General features: G+C 40.7%; 1 long non-coding RNA gene across 2 annotated transcripts in view; it reads left to right on the top strand.

The window, feature by feature from the left end:
• Positions 1 to 9067, top strand: part of LOC139031249 (uncharacterized) — a 251906-nt gene extending 242839 nt beyond the window's left edge. For both annotated transcript variants that reach the window (XR_011483717.1, XR_011483718.1), the window contains exon 5: positions 8982 to 9067. This is a non-coding gene — a long non-coding RNA (uncharacterized lncRNA). The remainder of the gene's footprint in view (positions 1 to 8981) is intronic.
• Positions 9068 to 15654: the final 6587 nt, after the last annotated feature.

The raw sequence follows: 15654 nt of genomic DNA, 5'->3' as shown, positions 1-15654 counted from the left end.
TTCCAATGTCCTGCTGGAACAGGACACTGGACTGCTTGCATCTGATTTGATGCTTAGAGTTCTTGTTTCACTGATGACATGAACAGAAATTAACTGAATTAGCCAGTCTCCAGTTTTCATTTGTACAAACTCACTTTGAATTTAATTCTGCAATGTCTGCTTTCCTCAGAACCCTCTCTTTTTAGAGGTAAAATCCCTAGATAAACAAACCACCAACAAAAAGCTTTTCCCCTTGGCTATTTCCAAAGATAGATAAGCTAGAAGAATTTCATACAATAGGTTCCGTCATCATTTCTCAAACCAGTATTTTTTTTCCAAAATCGCCTAATTCTATGATAATCTCTTGTAATGTGTGTTTGCTTTATTATTTAAGATTATTCAATTCCGCAATGGAAAGTAAGAGAAGCAAATAGGGAGAAGAGATGAAACTAAACATAGAAGCAAGTATCTTATGAGCTACATTAGACATAGATAAACGAACTAGAGGAATATACATGCTAAACATAGACAGGAAGCGAGAGGAAAAATCGAGAGGCACCAGATATTCCTGCTACACACATAAGGACAAGATTTTTTTAAGGGTATTGTGTAGGAAATTACACTAATGCAGTTGCCTCCAGGTACATGAATCATGCACTGCTCAATCTGTGAGGTCTTAATTGCTTCCTATTAATGACACTCATCCTGGTTCCAGGGTTTCTGCCCCAAAACAGGTTTTCTGCTCATCTGACTTTCTGGAGTACTTGCAGAAAGTTGACCAGGGGTACTTGCAGGCATCTCAAAGCAAGTGTGTGTCTTGTCCCTGGTGCCTTTCCTTTTAGGATATTTTACTCAAACCTCACTTCTGGGGCTCATAAACACACCATTGCCAGGAAGACTGCTGTGGCAGAGACAGAGGGAGAAGGAGAGCGAGAGTAAGAGAGAAGGAACATGCAAACATGGTTTGAGCCTTTCAGCTCTTGGGTACCCTATATTGTTATGTTAATCTGTCCCATCTTGTCCCCCTTGATTTGCAATGTGGTTTTTTTAAAATATTTATTTTTACTTCTTTATTTATTTGGCTGCACTGGGTCTTAGTTGAGGCACATGGGATCTTCGATCTTCACTGCAGCAGGTGGGATCTTTCAGTTGTGGTATGCAAACTCATTAGTTGTGTGCAGTATGCAAACTCTCAGTTGAGGCATGTGGGATCTAGTTCCCTGACAAGGGATCAAACCCAGGCCCCCTACATTGGGAGCTCAGAATCTTGGCCATTGGACCACAGGGGGAGACCCTGCATTGTGTGTTTTAAATTGCTTCAATAAGCCACATGATTTGAACATCTTGCTTGGTATATGAGGCTTTTAGTTAAGTACTCTGTGAGTTAGCTTGCTTGGCAGTTTGTTTGGAGACTATCATTGCATCCAGGTAATTTCCCATAAATATCTGTTGTTTCTATATTGTCTGTAACTTGTTTCCAAACATGTCAGTAGAGACATTAAGAGACATAAAGACAAAGAGGACTTCCCTGTCAGTCCATTGGTTAAGACTTCACCTTCCAATGCCGAAGGCATGGGTTCAATCCCTGGTCGAGGAGCTAAGACCCCATATGCCTCAGGGCCGAAAAACCAAAACGTAAAGCAGACACAGTACTGTAACAAGTTCAATAAAGACTTAAAAGAGACAAAAAAAGTATATGTGTTATCTATGTGCACTGCCCAAGGTGTGGTGAATTACCATACAAAGTACAGTAAACAAAAATCCACACTCAGTTGGCAATGAAGGATTTTAATCAGGAAGCAACACACTGGAAAAGCCCCTTCACCCAGAGCTTCAAACACCCCTAACTGAATCCACACCAGAAGTTTCATTAATTAACATAAGAGATGTTAAAAATAAGTTCTTGTGTGTGAAATGATGTGAAGTTGGCAGGAAATTTTGTACAGGCAATTCATTCTGGCGTGGATGAGGTATAATTATCTGGTGAGCCCAGAAGCCTACCGCTCCCTGAGTGATGCCTGAAGTTTATAACTCAGTTCAGTTTTGTGTCACCCAGACCGACATTCTGGAGGATTCTTTCATCCAATTCAGCTGGAAGGTTAGTGGATCCTGCCATTGCAACAAAGTCACATTTATCTCGGAATAAACCTTTCATGTGAAATACTGTTAATATCAATGGGCCTAAAATGACAAAGGACGGGGACTTTACTGAGTTCAGAAGGCTCAATGTGTGATTATTTTGTTTCTACTTTTCTCCAGCCACAGAATTAGATCTGAGGTTTGCCATTGTCTTTTTGTTCAGTCATATTGTCAGGAAGAACTAGAGCCCTCACCTACTCTAATTATTGGAGGTTACCAATATCCATCAAAAAGAACACATGAATTGTGAACAACAAAATTGACTCAGGTTAATTTGAGGCATGTATTAGGATGGCAGAGGATGAGATGGTTAGGAACCATCACCAACTCAATGGACATGAATTTGAGCAAACTCTGAAAGAGAGTGAAGGACAGAGGAGTCTGGCTTGCCATATTCCATGAGCTGACAGAGTCGGACACGTCTTGAACAGTTGAACAACAACAAATTAGTTATCTAGTGCTATGTAACGAATTACCTCAAAACTCAGTGGCTTAAGAAAATAAGCATTTTATATCTTTCCATTTCCACGGGTCAGGAATTCAAGAGTGGCTTAGCTGGGCAGTCTTGGCTCAGAGTCTCTTACAGAGGTTGTTGTCAAGGTGTCGATCAAGACTGCAGTCACCTGGCTGAATCTGGCAGGTCCACTTCCAAGGTGGCTCACTCACATGGCTGGAAGGATGGGACTAGATGGTGACAGGAGACCTCTCTCCATAGGAATCCCTGAGAGTCCTCAGGATACTGAGGATGACTCTCCCAGAGTGAATGAGCCAAAAGACAGCAAGGTGACAATGACAATATCTTGTATAATACAGGCGTAGGAATCACACATACGGCCACACCACGTTCTATTCTTTAGAAGTAAGTGATTAATTGTACAGTACAGGGAGCTTGCCTCAGTGCTCTGTAGTACCTAAATGGGAAGGAAATCCAGTGGACAGGGGATGCGTGTATACAGAAAGCTGATTCACTTTCCTGTAGAGTAGAAACGGACACAGTGTAAAGCAACTATTTTCCAACTTAGAAAAGAAGTGAGTAAGTCTGTCCCACACTCAAGGGGAGGAGAATTAGTTTCTACCTTTTATAGGGAGAAGTGTGAATTAAATTGTAGACATATTTGAAAACCTCCACAAGGCACTTACTTGATCTTCATCTTTGCAAGTCTAATAGTGTTTGTTCTATCCATGTTCATACAATAAATATTTATCAAGCAAGTGTGCCAGGTTTTGCCTTAGAAATTAGGAATACATCTCTAAACAAAACAGATGAGGTAGGAGGTTAGGCAGGGTGGAGGAGACCACAAACCCATGTTTAAGGAAAGGGAAGTGACAAGTATAAGAATATGTAATAGTTGTTGTTCAGTCACTCAGTCATGTCTGACTTTTGTGACCCCAGGGAATGCAGAATGCCAGGCTTCTGTGACCTTCATCATCTCCCAGAGCTTGCTCAGACTCATGTCCCTTAAGTCAGTGATGCCATCCAACCATCTCATCCTCTGTCGTCCTCTTCTCCTCCAGCCTTCAATCTTTCCCAGCATCAGGGTCTTTTCAAATGAGTCAGCTCTTCGCATCAGGTGGTTAAATTATTGGAGTTGCAGCTTCAGCATCCATGTTTCCAGTGAATATTCAGGATTGATTTCCTTTAGGATTGACTGGCTTGATCTCCTTGCAGTCCAAGGGACTCTCAAGAGTCTTCTTCAACACTACAGTTCACAACCATCAATTCTTTGGTGGCCAGCTTTCTTTATAGTCCAACTCTCACATGCATACATGACTACTGGAAAAACCATAGCTTTGACTATGTAGACCTTGGCCAACAAAGTAATGTCTCTGCTTTTTAATATGCTGTCTAGGTTGGTCACAGCTTTTCTTCTAAGGAGCAAATGTTTTTTAATTTCATGCCTGTAGTCACCATCTGCAGTGATTTTGTGCCCAAGAAAATAATGTCTCTCACTGTTTCCATTATCTCCCCATCTATTTGCCATGAAGTGATAGACTGGATGCCATGATCTTAGTTTTTTAAATGTTGAGTTTTAAGCCAGCTTTTTCACGCTCCTCTTTCACATCCATCAAGAGGTTCTTCAGTTCCTCTTGATTTTCTGCCATAAGGGTGGTGTCATCTGCATATCTGAGGTTATTGATGTTTCTCCCGGCAATCTTGATTCCAGCTTGTGCTTCATCCAGCCCAGCATTTCACATGATGTACTTTGCATCTAAGTTAAATAAGTAATCAGGGTGACAATGCATACCCTTGATATACTCCTTTCCCAATTTTGAACCAGGTGATTGTTCCATGTCTGGTTCTAACGATTGCTTCTTTATCTGCATACAGATTTCTCAGGAGGCAGGTAAGGTGGTCTGGTATTCCCATCTCTTTAAGAATTTTCCACAGTTTGTTGTGATCCACACAGTCAAAGGCTTTAGTGTAGTCAGTGAAGCAAAAGTAGATGTTTTTATGGTATTCTCTTTGATCTGATTCTGCTTTCTCTATGATCCTGTGGATGTTGGCAACTTGATCTCTGGTTCCTCTGCCTTTTCTAAATCCAGTTTGAACATCTGGAAGTTCTCGGTTTACATACTGTTGAAGCCTAGCTTGAAGGATTTTGAGTATTACTTTGCTAGCATGTGAAATGAGTGCAATTGTGTGGTGGTTTGAGCATTCTTCGGCATTGCCTTTGTTTGGGATTGGGATGAAAACTGCCCTTTACCAGTCCTGTGGCCACTGCTGAGTTTTCCAAATTTGCTGGCATATTGAGTGCAGCACTTTCACAGCATCATTTTTAAGGACTTGAAATAGCTTAGCTGGAATTTCATCACCTCCACTAACTTTATTTGTAATGATGCTTCCTAATGACCACTTGACTTCACATTCCAGAATGTCTGGTTTTAGTTGAGTGATCACACCATTGAGGTTATCCGAGTCATGAAAATAATTTTTGTACAGTTCTTCTGTGTATTCTTGCCACCTCTTCTTAATGTCTTCTGCTTCTGTTAGGTCCATACCATTTCTGTCTTTTATTGTGCCCATCTTTGCATGAAATGTTTCCTGGTATCTCCAATTTTCTTGAAGCGATCTCTAGGCTTTCCCTTTCTATTGTTTTCCTCTATTTCTTTGCATTGTTTACTTAGGAAGGCTTTCTTATCTCTCCTTGCTATTCTTTGGAACTTTGCATTCAGATGGGTATATCTTTCCTTTTCTTCTTTGCCTTTCACTTCTCTTCTTTTCTCAGTTATTTGTAAGGCCTCCTCAGACAACCATTTTGCCTTCTTGCATTTCTTTTTCTTGGGGATGGTTTTGATCACCGTCTCCTGTACAATGTTATAAACCTCCATCCATAGTTCTTTAGGGACTCTATCAGATTTAATCCTTTGAATCTACTTGTCACTTCCACTGTATATCGTAAGGGATTTGATTTAGGTTGTATCTGAATGGCCTAGTGGTTTTTCCCTTTCCTCGATATAAGTCTGAATTTTGCAATAAGGAGTTCATGATCTGAGCCACAGTCAGCTCCTGGTCTTATATTTTGACCGTTTAGAGCTTCTCCATCTTCGGCTGCAAAGAATATGATCAATCTGAATTTGGTGTTGACCATCTGGTGTTGTCCATGCGAAGAGTCATCTTTTGTATTTTCGGAAGAGTATTCACTATGACTAGTGCATTCTCTTGACAAAACTCTATTAGCTTTTGCCCTACTTCATTTTGTACTCCATGGCCAAATCTGCCTGTAACTCCAGGTATCTTTTGACTTCCTACTTCTGCATTGCAGTCCCCTATGATGAAAATGGCATGCTTTTTTTGGTGTTAGTTCTAGAAGGTCTTGTAGGTCTTCATAGAACCATTCAACTTCAGCTTCTGCAGCATTAGTGGCTGGGGCATAGACTTGGATTACTGTGATACTGAATGTTTGCCTTGGAAACAAACCAGAATCATCCTGTTGTTTTTGAGATTGCACCCAAGTACTGCATTTTGGACTCTTTTGTTGACTATGAGGGCTACTCCACTTCTTCTCAGGGATTCTTGCCCACAGTAGTAGATATAATGCTCATCTGAATTAAATTTGCCCATTCTCATCCATTTCAGTTCACTGATTCCTAAAATGTTGATATTCATTCTTGCCATCTCCTGTTTGACCACTTCCAATTTACCTTGATTCATGAACCTAATATTCTCGGTTCCTATTCAATATTGTTTTTTACAGCATTGCACTTTACTTTCTCCACCAGACACATCCACAACTAGGCATTGTTTTCCCTTTGACTCAGCTTCTTCATTCCTTCCATAGCTATTTCTCCACTCTTCTCCAGTAGCATATTGGGCACGTACTGACCTGAGGAGTTCATCTTTCAGTGTCATATCCTTTTCATACTATTCATGGGGTTCTCAAGGCAAGAATGCTGAAGTGACTTGCCATTCCCTTCTCCAGTGAATAATATTTTGTCAGAACTCTCCACCATGACCCACCCATTACATGGTTGGCCCTACATGTAATGTCATTATAGGGATGGGTGAAATGGAGAATATGCAACCTATTAACAGAAGGCATTCTCTACCAAGTCATATGGGACAATATGGGCTCAGTCTACCCAGATCTTCTGATTTTTCAAGAGATAGTGAAAAATAAAGACCTTTGTATGAGATTTCCAGAATTTTAATGTTAGTAAATAGTTCAAATGTTATCAAAACACTCTGAAGGAAAAAAGTCAATGGACATAATTCAACCATAGTTTGCCATTATACAATGTCTAAATGTTTACTAGAAAACAAAATTTCTGGATGACATGAGCAAAAGTAGGGATATGATACTGCTGCTGTTTAATCACTAAGTCATGTCCAACTGCTTTGCGACTCTATGAACCGCAGCTCACCAGGCTCCTCTGTCCATGGGATTTCCCAGGCAAGAATAGTGGAGTGCGTTGTTATTCCTCTCCAGGGGATCTTCCTGAACCTGGTATATAGTAATTGCTTGATAGATTTTTATTGTATGAATATGTATAGAACAAGTACCATTAAACTTGCAAACATGAAGATCAAGTAAGAAAGGACATGATAAGCAAGGTCTAAATGATAAAGTAACCCTTTAGCTGAGATGGAGAAAGATGAGATGTTCATATATAAATCTCAGATAGACAAAAGTATTCACAGAAAGCTCTGATGTCATCTTAGTGTCACTAATGAGCTTGTACACTCATAGATGCCTATATTTTTTAATGTTATAATGTTTTTAAGGCTTGCCACAAAGATCTCCGAGAAATAGAGTAGAAACAAATGGTATCTGGAAGAAATGAAATCTTCTGCATTTCAATAACATGAATTTACAATCAAGTATACAATATTCTGGATAACTTTTGCCCTTTTCTTTTACTGAAAATAAAGCAATTATGGTATTTTTTAGAAATAGGTGGAAATAGGGACTTCCCTGGTGGTCCAGTGGTTAATTGTTTCCAATGCTGGGGTTCCTTGTTTGGGAACTAAGATCCCTTATTTGGGAACTATGATCCCATGTGACTTGCAGCATGACCAAAAGTCAACAACAACAATAATAAAATATACCCCATGTATGTTAGCTAGAAGCAAGGACCATATTATACATTTCTCTGGAACTAGTTCTGAGCAGAACATGTAGTATTTCAACAAATAATGAATGAACAAGTGAAAACTACTCTTTAAAAATAGATGGAATTAGAAGTAGATAAAGATATAGAGATACAGATATGTCCTAAACTCAGATTTTTTATTTTGGTGATTTAAATATCAGAGCTACTGGAAATTCTCTGGTGGTCCAGTGGTTAGGACTTAGCTGGGGGCTGGTTCAATCCCTAAGATCCCAGAAGCCACAAGATATGTCTGAAAAAAATAAAAATAAATAAAAATAAGAGCCATTAATACTCTTACATGATCAATGTCCTTGTCATTCTTTTCATCTCCAAAATTATTTATTCTGTTCTAAAATGCAGCTTACAATTAAGACATAGAAATAATGATGTAGCATATCTTGCTTCAACAATGTATACCATGGAGCCAGTAAGATTTAATCTACCAGGATTTCAAGTTTAAATAAGAAATCATTATGATTGACGGTCTGTAAATGAAGCAGAGTGGGTGTGGATATTTGGTTTAGAAGGTGAATGACACCTACAGATATAATCACAGGATTAAAATCACAAGGGTATCAGTTAGAAGTTTAGTTTTTAGCTTCAATTTCTTGGTTCAATTTTAACCTTTAGGCAGATTGTTATATCTCTGTAAGGTTTTTATTTTTTAATTTGCAAAATGGAGATAATAAGGTGCACAATTCATCCCATTGGAGAGATAATGAGGTCAAGCAAGTAAAGTTCTGCACATACTATCAATGCTCAAGAAATGTTAGCGATGGCTATTGCTGGGCCGTTTGTCTTCCACATGGCCGCCTCCTGGGAAGGAAATCAACCTGCCTTGTATAGCTCTTCCTTACCCTCAAAATCCACAGGATTCACTGTAGGCCTCAATTTGGGCCAACAGCTGCTTTCTTCAAAGGCAGTTTAACATCACCAGGTGGGTGTTTGTTAAGTCCCTGAAAAATTACCTTAATGGTCCTTGTACAGGTTCAAATCCTTGGAATTCTGTCTGTGACCTCTTCTCTCAGAAAGGGTAAATCACTTAAATTCTCAGCTTGTTTGCCTGGAGAAAAGAATAAAAAGTCACTTCCCCAACTGTGATATTAATTAGTAGAAGTAAAGTGTTTTGAAAATGCAGAATATGGTTAATTTTCAAAGGGTAAAACATAAATGTTAAGCGCAAAGGAATTTTTTTTTTTTTTTGGCGCAAAGGAATTTTATCATATTGTGGAGGGAATGTAACTGTTTTGACACTTTTTTTTTTTTCCCAGCAAAACATGGATGGCAATGATAATGCTTTGCTTTGGGGAGTCAGGATTCATTTTGAGCAGAGCCAGGAAGAGCCCTGGAAGATGAGGCAAGTTTTTTTTAATTTATTAATTTCTTTGGCTGCGTTGGGTCTTAAGTTACTGCACACACATGGGATCTTCATTTCCTCATCCGAGATATTTCCTTGTGGCACGTGGACTCTCTCGCTGTGGCCCTCAAGCTTAGTAGCTGTGGCGAATGGGCTTAGTTGCTCCAAGGCATGTGGGATCTTAGCTCCCAGACCAGGGATTGAACTTTTATCCCCAGTATTGCAAGGTAGATTCTTAACCACTGGACCACCAGAGAAGTCTCATGAGGCAAGTTTTTAAAAACTGGAGGGGAAAAAAAAAAAGCACTAGGTTTTTTACATAATTGCTTTATCCATGAGATCCCTTTTGTAAAAGTGAATTTTTTTTTTCCAATTTCCAAAGATTCCCAGTACTGAATACCTCTAGCTTTTAATGTGGGCATAATAGCACTCAAATTTCTTCTTTGTCACAAAGAGGCTCTCTGTTGAGTATTAAATTGCTCATTTTACTTGTGGAAGTGAGTCCTGAGTCACCAAGTCAATGTAATAGATTTTACGAGCTGGTTTAGATTGGTGAGGTGTTCCAGAATAATGACTTGCTTAAAGAACTATTTAGCCTTTCAAAATGGAGGCATTATCCATTTGACCAATAAAGTGCACAAAGAAACCCCGAATGAGGGAATCATTGCCACGGCACATGTAAAACAACTGTTGCTTATGAACAAGGAAACTGATCTGTTTTTATTTTTTAAGCGTGCTGATTTTATTATACCAGCCTTTAAAAATCCCCTGTAGAATAAAAGAGCAATATTGTCCCCATTGACTGGAGGAAATAGGGGCTTTGGGGCTTGGCGACTTTTCCTGAGTTTGTGATGGAAGCTAATGAAAGAGCCAAAATTAGAATCACTGAGTTCCTGCATACTCTCCGCTGCGCCGGCTCTACTGAAGCCCCACCACTCCCCGCGAAAGCACTTCACTTTACTGTTTCCTGTTTGGTTTTGGAGGAGTTCAGCCCCTCCCTATTCTTTCTCCTTTTGTCTGACCTTCCGAAGACACGAATATTCATCAAAATCCTCTCTCCAAAAGATCTGGTTGGCATTAACCACTTTCAGATTTACCATAAGCAACAGGCTGGCGGCCCGCCAGAACTTGGTGAATTTGTTTCAGAGAGACAAAAAGGGACAGACCATGGACAGACCTGGACAGACAGGCATGGACAGACCATGCCTCCAAAGAGGGACAGACCATGATGACAAGGGGTGGGGAATGGGTTTTATGAGAGAATGAAATTAGCTGAGGAAAGGAAAATAAAATCCAAAGAAAGCCTGGAAGAGGAAGTTTTAAGGAAAAAGAAACATAGTAACTGGTGTTCTCTAGAGATTGGGAACAGAGCTGGAAATCAAAAGACTTAAATTGCAGGAAAGAGGTTAAAAGAGTAGTAAATGTTCGGTTTCCTGACTCAGCGAAGATAGGTGGATAACTTGATGATGATAATGCCATCAGGACTGAGAGAATTTGAATGCAATGCTGCCTGGGGCAAGGGGGCGGACTAAATCAGTCTGGTTAAACCACAGGGTTTCAGGCAGTGCAAAAAGTTGAAAGATGAGAGACAAACAGAGGCACAAGGATCTTGGTCAAATGCAGAGTCTGGTTTAGTACCCCTCAGCGGGGCTCAAGCGTACATTTCTTTTTCTTTTGACTTTTTAGTATTTATTTATTTGGCTGTGCCGGGTCTTAGTTGTGGCACGGCAGGATCTTCAATCTTCGTTTTAGCTTGCGGGATCATTAGTGGCAGCATCTGAACTCTTAGTTTTGGTGTGTGGGATCTAGTTCCCAAACCAGAGATCGAAGCCGGACCCCCTACATTGGGAGCGCAAAGCCTTCACCACTGGACCACCAGGGAAGTCCCCAAGCCCACATTTCTAACAAGCTTCCAGAAGACGCCGTTGCTGCCGGTCAGTGGATCCCATTTTGAATAGCAAAGCCCCAGAGTTACACTGTTATATGGAAATATAATGTGAACCGCATATGTTATTTATGGTATCCTAGTAGCCGTCTATGGGGTTGCACAGAGTCGGACACGACTGAAGCGATTTAGCAGCAGCAGCAGTAGCTATCTTACAAAAATAAAACAAATTAATTTTAATATATTTTATTTCACCTAATTTATATAAAATATATTTTAACATAAACTCAATATAAAATTATGATAAGATTTTTTTCCCTCTAGTAAGTCTTCGGAACCTGATATATATTTCACACTGACAGAACATCTCAATTTGGACCAGCCACATGTAGCTGATGGCTTCTGTTTGGAGCAGTGCAGGTCTCGCCAAACTTAGCAGAAACTTAGCCAGTCCAAAAGCTGAGAAAAACTGCTTTCACCACCAGAACCCACTTAAGTAGGATCCAAGAATTCCCAGAGCCTTAATGAATTCCCTGCTATGGAACAAAAGTCCTCAAAATATGATTATTCAACAGGATCTCCTGAGGACAGGGTTAAAATGCAGATTCCTTGACTTCACCCCCAATTATTTTTTTTAAATCTTTAAATCTTAAATTTATTATAAAAATGTTAACAGGGGACTTCCCTGGCAACCCACTGTTTAAGACTCTGCGCTTCCATTGCAGGGGATATGGGTTGGATCCCTGGTTGGGAAACTGAGATCTCCCATGCCACGGGGTATGGCCAAAATTTGTTTTTCTTAACTGTGAATATCTGTGTCCTGAAATAGAGACACTGGAGTATCAGATGTCTTCTGCCTTTGTAATGCCACTGATGTGTCTATTAGAGAAACTGGGTTGCCACCCCTCCTTGACTTGGTGGGTTGCTTCCCTATGGCATTATTTCTCCTGTCCTTCTATTTCCCGCATTTCCTGAAAGCTGGCTTTCATTGCTGAAGAATTCATGAGATGCAGGTCCCAGAGATTCTAACTGGGGCAGAGGTTCTCACTCCTGGCTCCACATGGGAAACAACACAGAGCTTTAAAAATGTCATATGCCAGGGACCCTCGCCTAGACCTTCTAATGTCATCGGTATAGGGTATGATCTGCACATAAGGCTTTTTAAAAAGCTTCTGATGGTTCTAGTAGAGCAAGGGCGGAGAACCACTAGATGAGACTAAGTGACTTGAAAAAGAGTCAAAGGCTCGTAAAGATCTGGAAACAGGCCTTCTCTCCCTTTTCACTCTGATCGAAACAGCCTTGCAAGGTTAGCCTCAGAGACTGCTCAATGCTAAGAATTAGAGTCACCTGGGGAACTGAAACTACTCTCGATGTCCAGATTCCATGACCAGAGAATCTGATATAATTGTTCTAGGATGGGCTCTGGTATCTTTCAGGTATCCCTTGCTTTAATGGTGATTTAATGTATAGCAAGCATTTAATTTAAATATCTCCCAGGATTTAATGGTTTTTCTAATATATAGCAAGGTTTGAGATCTGAGACAGTGCTCCAATTGTAATGAGCATATCAATCAACTGAGGATTGTGTTAAAATACAGATTCTGATTTTGCAAGTCTGGATGGATGCCCAGGTTCTTCATTACTATTGAACCCCCAGGTTGTGTTGACACTGCTGGGACCAGTTTGAGGAGCTAGGGTGTAGACGGAAAATGTCTACTATAGAACCAGAAAGAACTGGCTTTGAATTCTGCTTTTGCAGCTTACTATTTTGTGTGGCTTTTAGTACTTCACCTCTGTGAGCCTTTTTCCTCATCTATGAAATAGGGTTCTATAATGATACCGACTTTTACCCATCCCATGCCAGGTGTTCAGGAAATGGGACCCTCTTATACTGGCTGATATCAGTAGCACAGGAACCTAGTTGGATGTTGAGTCTTTTTCCAAGCGCTTACCCACTGATGCTAGATCAGAAATTTGGGGAAGTTTGTTCGCCTTTCAGTTGATTCTTTGTTTGAAATCCACACTGGATTTCACCAAGGACTCTTACCTTTAGACCTTTGCACATGCTGTTCATTCATTGTGCCTAGAATACCCTTTCCCTGGTGACTCAGATGGTAAAGAATCCCACTGCAATGTAGGAGACACAGGTTCTGTCCCTGGGTGGGGAAGATCCCCTGGAGGAGGATCTCCAGGGGAGAACACCCCTCTGCAGTGTTCTTGTGGAGTGCTTAGTAGGTGCCAGACAATGTACAAAGTGCTTATACATGATCTAACTTAGTCCTGATTCGTGCTCAGTCATGTCCACCTCTTTGCAACCACATGGTTTGTACCCTGCCAGGCTCCTCTGTCCATGGGATTCTCCAGGCAGGAGTACTGGAGTGGGTTGCCATTCCCTTCTCCAGGAGATCTTCCCAACCCAGAGACTGAACCCGGGCCTCCTGAATTGCACGCAGAAATTCTTTACCCTCTGAGCCACCAAGGACATTCTGTGGACAGAGGAGCCTGGCGGGCTATAGTCCATGGAGCCACACAAGAATCTGACACAACAGAGGCTGGAATCCGTATTCCTCTCCTTGTTGCCAGGGTTTCTGCTTGGCAAAGCGGAATTTCAGGTTATCCATGACCTGTCTCTTCACTTCTCGTCCTCCTTACCTCGGATTGGTTTCCCTCCCACTCTGCTTTCCCCAACACTCTGGATGAATTGTCTTTATGTCACCGTAAATCACAGCCGGCACCACGTATTTCTATGACTATGCTGAAATAAAAACCCTTTTCTCATCATCTGCCTGACTTGCCCCCACATCTGAATCTCAGCGGGTTCTTCATGGCATGACTTTCAGGGCTCAGAACACATGCCAAAAGGAAGGCATCTATCCTGAGTTTGAGGGAGAAAGCCTCCTGTTAGCATCTTATGAACTACGAGTTCAGATCCTCTCTTTTTAGCCCCATGGAACAGTTTGGAAACCGATAAACCACATGACCCTGTAAACTACAGTAAAACCACCTCTTTCTCACACTTACAAAAAAGTTTATATTTTTTTTTCTGTTTTCTAAAGTTGACAGACCAAAAAAAAAAGTTTGCTGTGGCTTTCTGACTTTACAAATGTGTCTTCCAGAGGCTTTCAACATTGTTCTGAGTGTTAACAGTTCACAATGGAAACTGATTAACACCATTAATAGTTTTCCAGTTCAACAGCCCTCTCCTGTCTGAATGACTTTTAATATTTGTTTCTTTCCATGTGCTCCCCACTCGGTACCTGACTTCCTCTCAATTTCAAGTTTTCATTGTGTCTTTTGAGGAATCAAATAAATTAAAAGATTTTTTTTATTTGTTTCCCAGTAGAGATGTCCTATGCTAAGTAAAGTGACTCAAAATGCATTTTCTTTTCAAATTAGAGGGGAGAAAAAAACACTCTCCCTATCAGTATTTTCAAAGCAAACTATTCACTGATTCAATAAGCAATTATTGGATGTTTGCTATGTTAAGAATGTTGTGCTGAGTGCTAGGGAGGGCACCTACAGAGATGAAAATAATGCAAATAAAGTTTGTCTCGAAGGACCTGAAAATCTAGAAAGGGAGAGAAATCTACATATATGAGCACCTATAATATGAACACAAAGTGAAAGATGTTTCTCAAAGTCTTCCAAAGTCCTCTGAGATTTTCCTTGTACACTCTGTTTACAATGTAAATGTTAACCGTTGTGTTAGTTTTGTTTGTTGTTTTGAAGGGAGCCCTCCTACACTGTGGGTGGGAATGTAAGTCGGTGCAGCCACTATAGAAAACAGTATGGAAGTCCCTCAGAAAACTAAAAATAGAACTACCATAGGATCCAGCAGTCCCACTCCTGGGCATGTACTTGGACAAACTATCATTCAAAAAGATACATGCCTCTCTATCTTCATAGGAGCACTGTTCACAAGGGCCAAGACTTGGAAATAACCTAAATGTCCATTGACAGGTGAATGGTAAACCATTGTGTTTTGAGTACTTGCCTCACCTATGTCTCCTTGGGAGGGCTGTAAGGACGCTGAGGTCACAAGTCTTATTTGACTACCTCTCTGGTTTAAGCAGATCCTAAGGTGCTGGATGAAAGAATGGGGCGGGGGAGGAGGGACCGGGAGGAGGGAGCGTGCACTAGTGCAGAGCGGGGACCTTAAGAGGACGCTGTTCTGTGCTCCAGACATTCAAAGCTTCTCTGAAGACGGAGGTGAAATTTAAGTCAGAGTTCCAAGTCTGGGAAGAATAAAATTGGCTAAAAATGAGGGACAAGACACTCAGGCTTAAGAAATGATACGAGGAGAAGCATGGAGGCAGGAAAGTCAGGGCTCATCTGAGGAATAATTCCTAAGTTTGCTGCTCCCTTTTAAACCCAAGACAGAGACATTAAGAAATGTTAAGAGGGGGATTAAGAAGTAGAAACCCTCAGTAGCGGAAATGCCAGTGACTGAGCTGGTAAAAAGCCTGTTGGCTGTCCCTCTTTCATTCATTAACCCAACCTGTTTAATTGTACCTATTGAGCCCTAATTATATGCATGTTGTTGTCCATGTTCTGAGGGCTCAGTGGTGATCGATTCAGATTTGTGAGTTTCCTGTCTGCATAGGACTCACGCTCCACTGAAGTAAATAAACCAACAAAACCAGACACATATATCATGCACTAATTTACTGTGAAAGAGATAGTGTGCAGTGACAGAAAGTGA

The sequence above is a fragment of the Odocoileus virginianus genome, chromosome 26, assembly GCF_023699985.2.
Source record: "Odocoileus virginianus isolate 20LAN1187 ecotype Illinois chromosome 26, Ovbor_1.2, whole genome shotgun sequence".
In the NCBI taxonomy this organism is placed as follows: Eukaryota; Metazoa; Chordata; class Mammalia; order Artiodactyla; family Cervidae; genus Odocoileus; species Odocoileus virginianus.
This window is presented reverse-complemented; position numbering and strand designations above follow the sequence as displayed.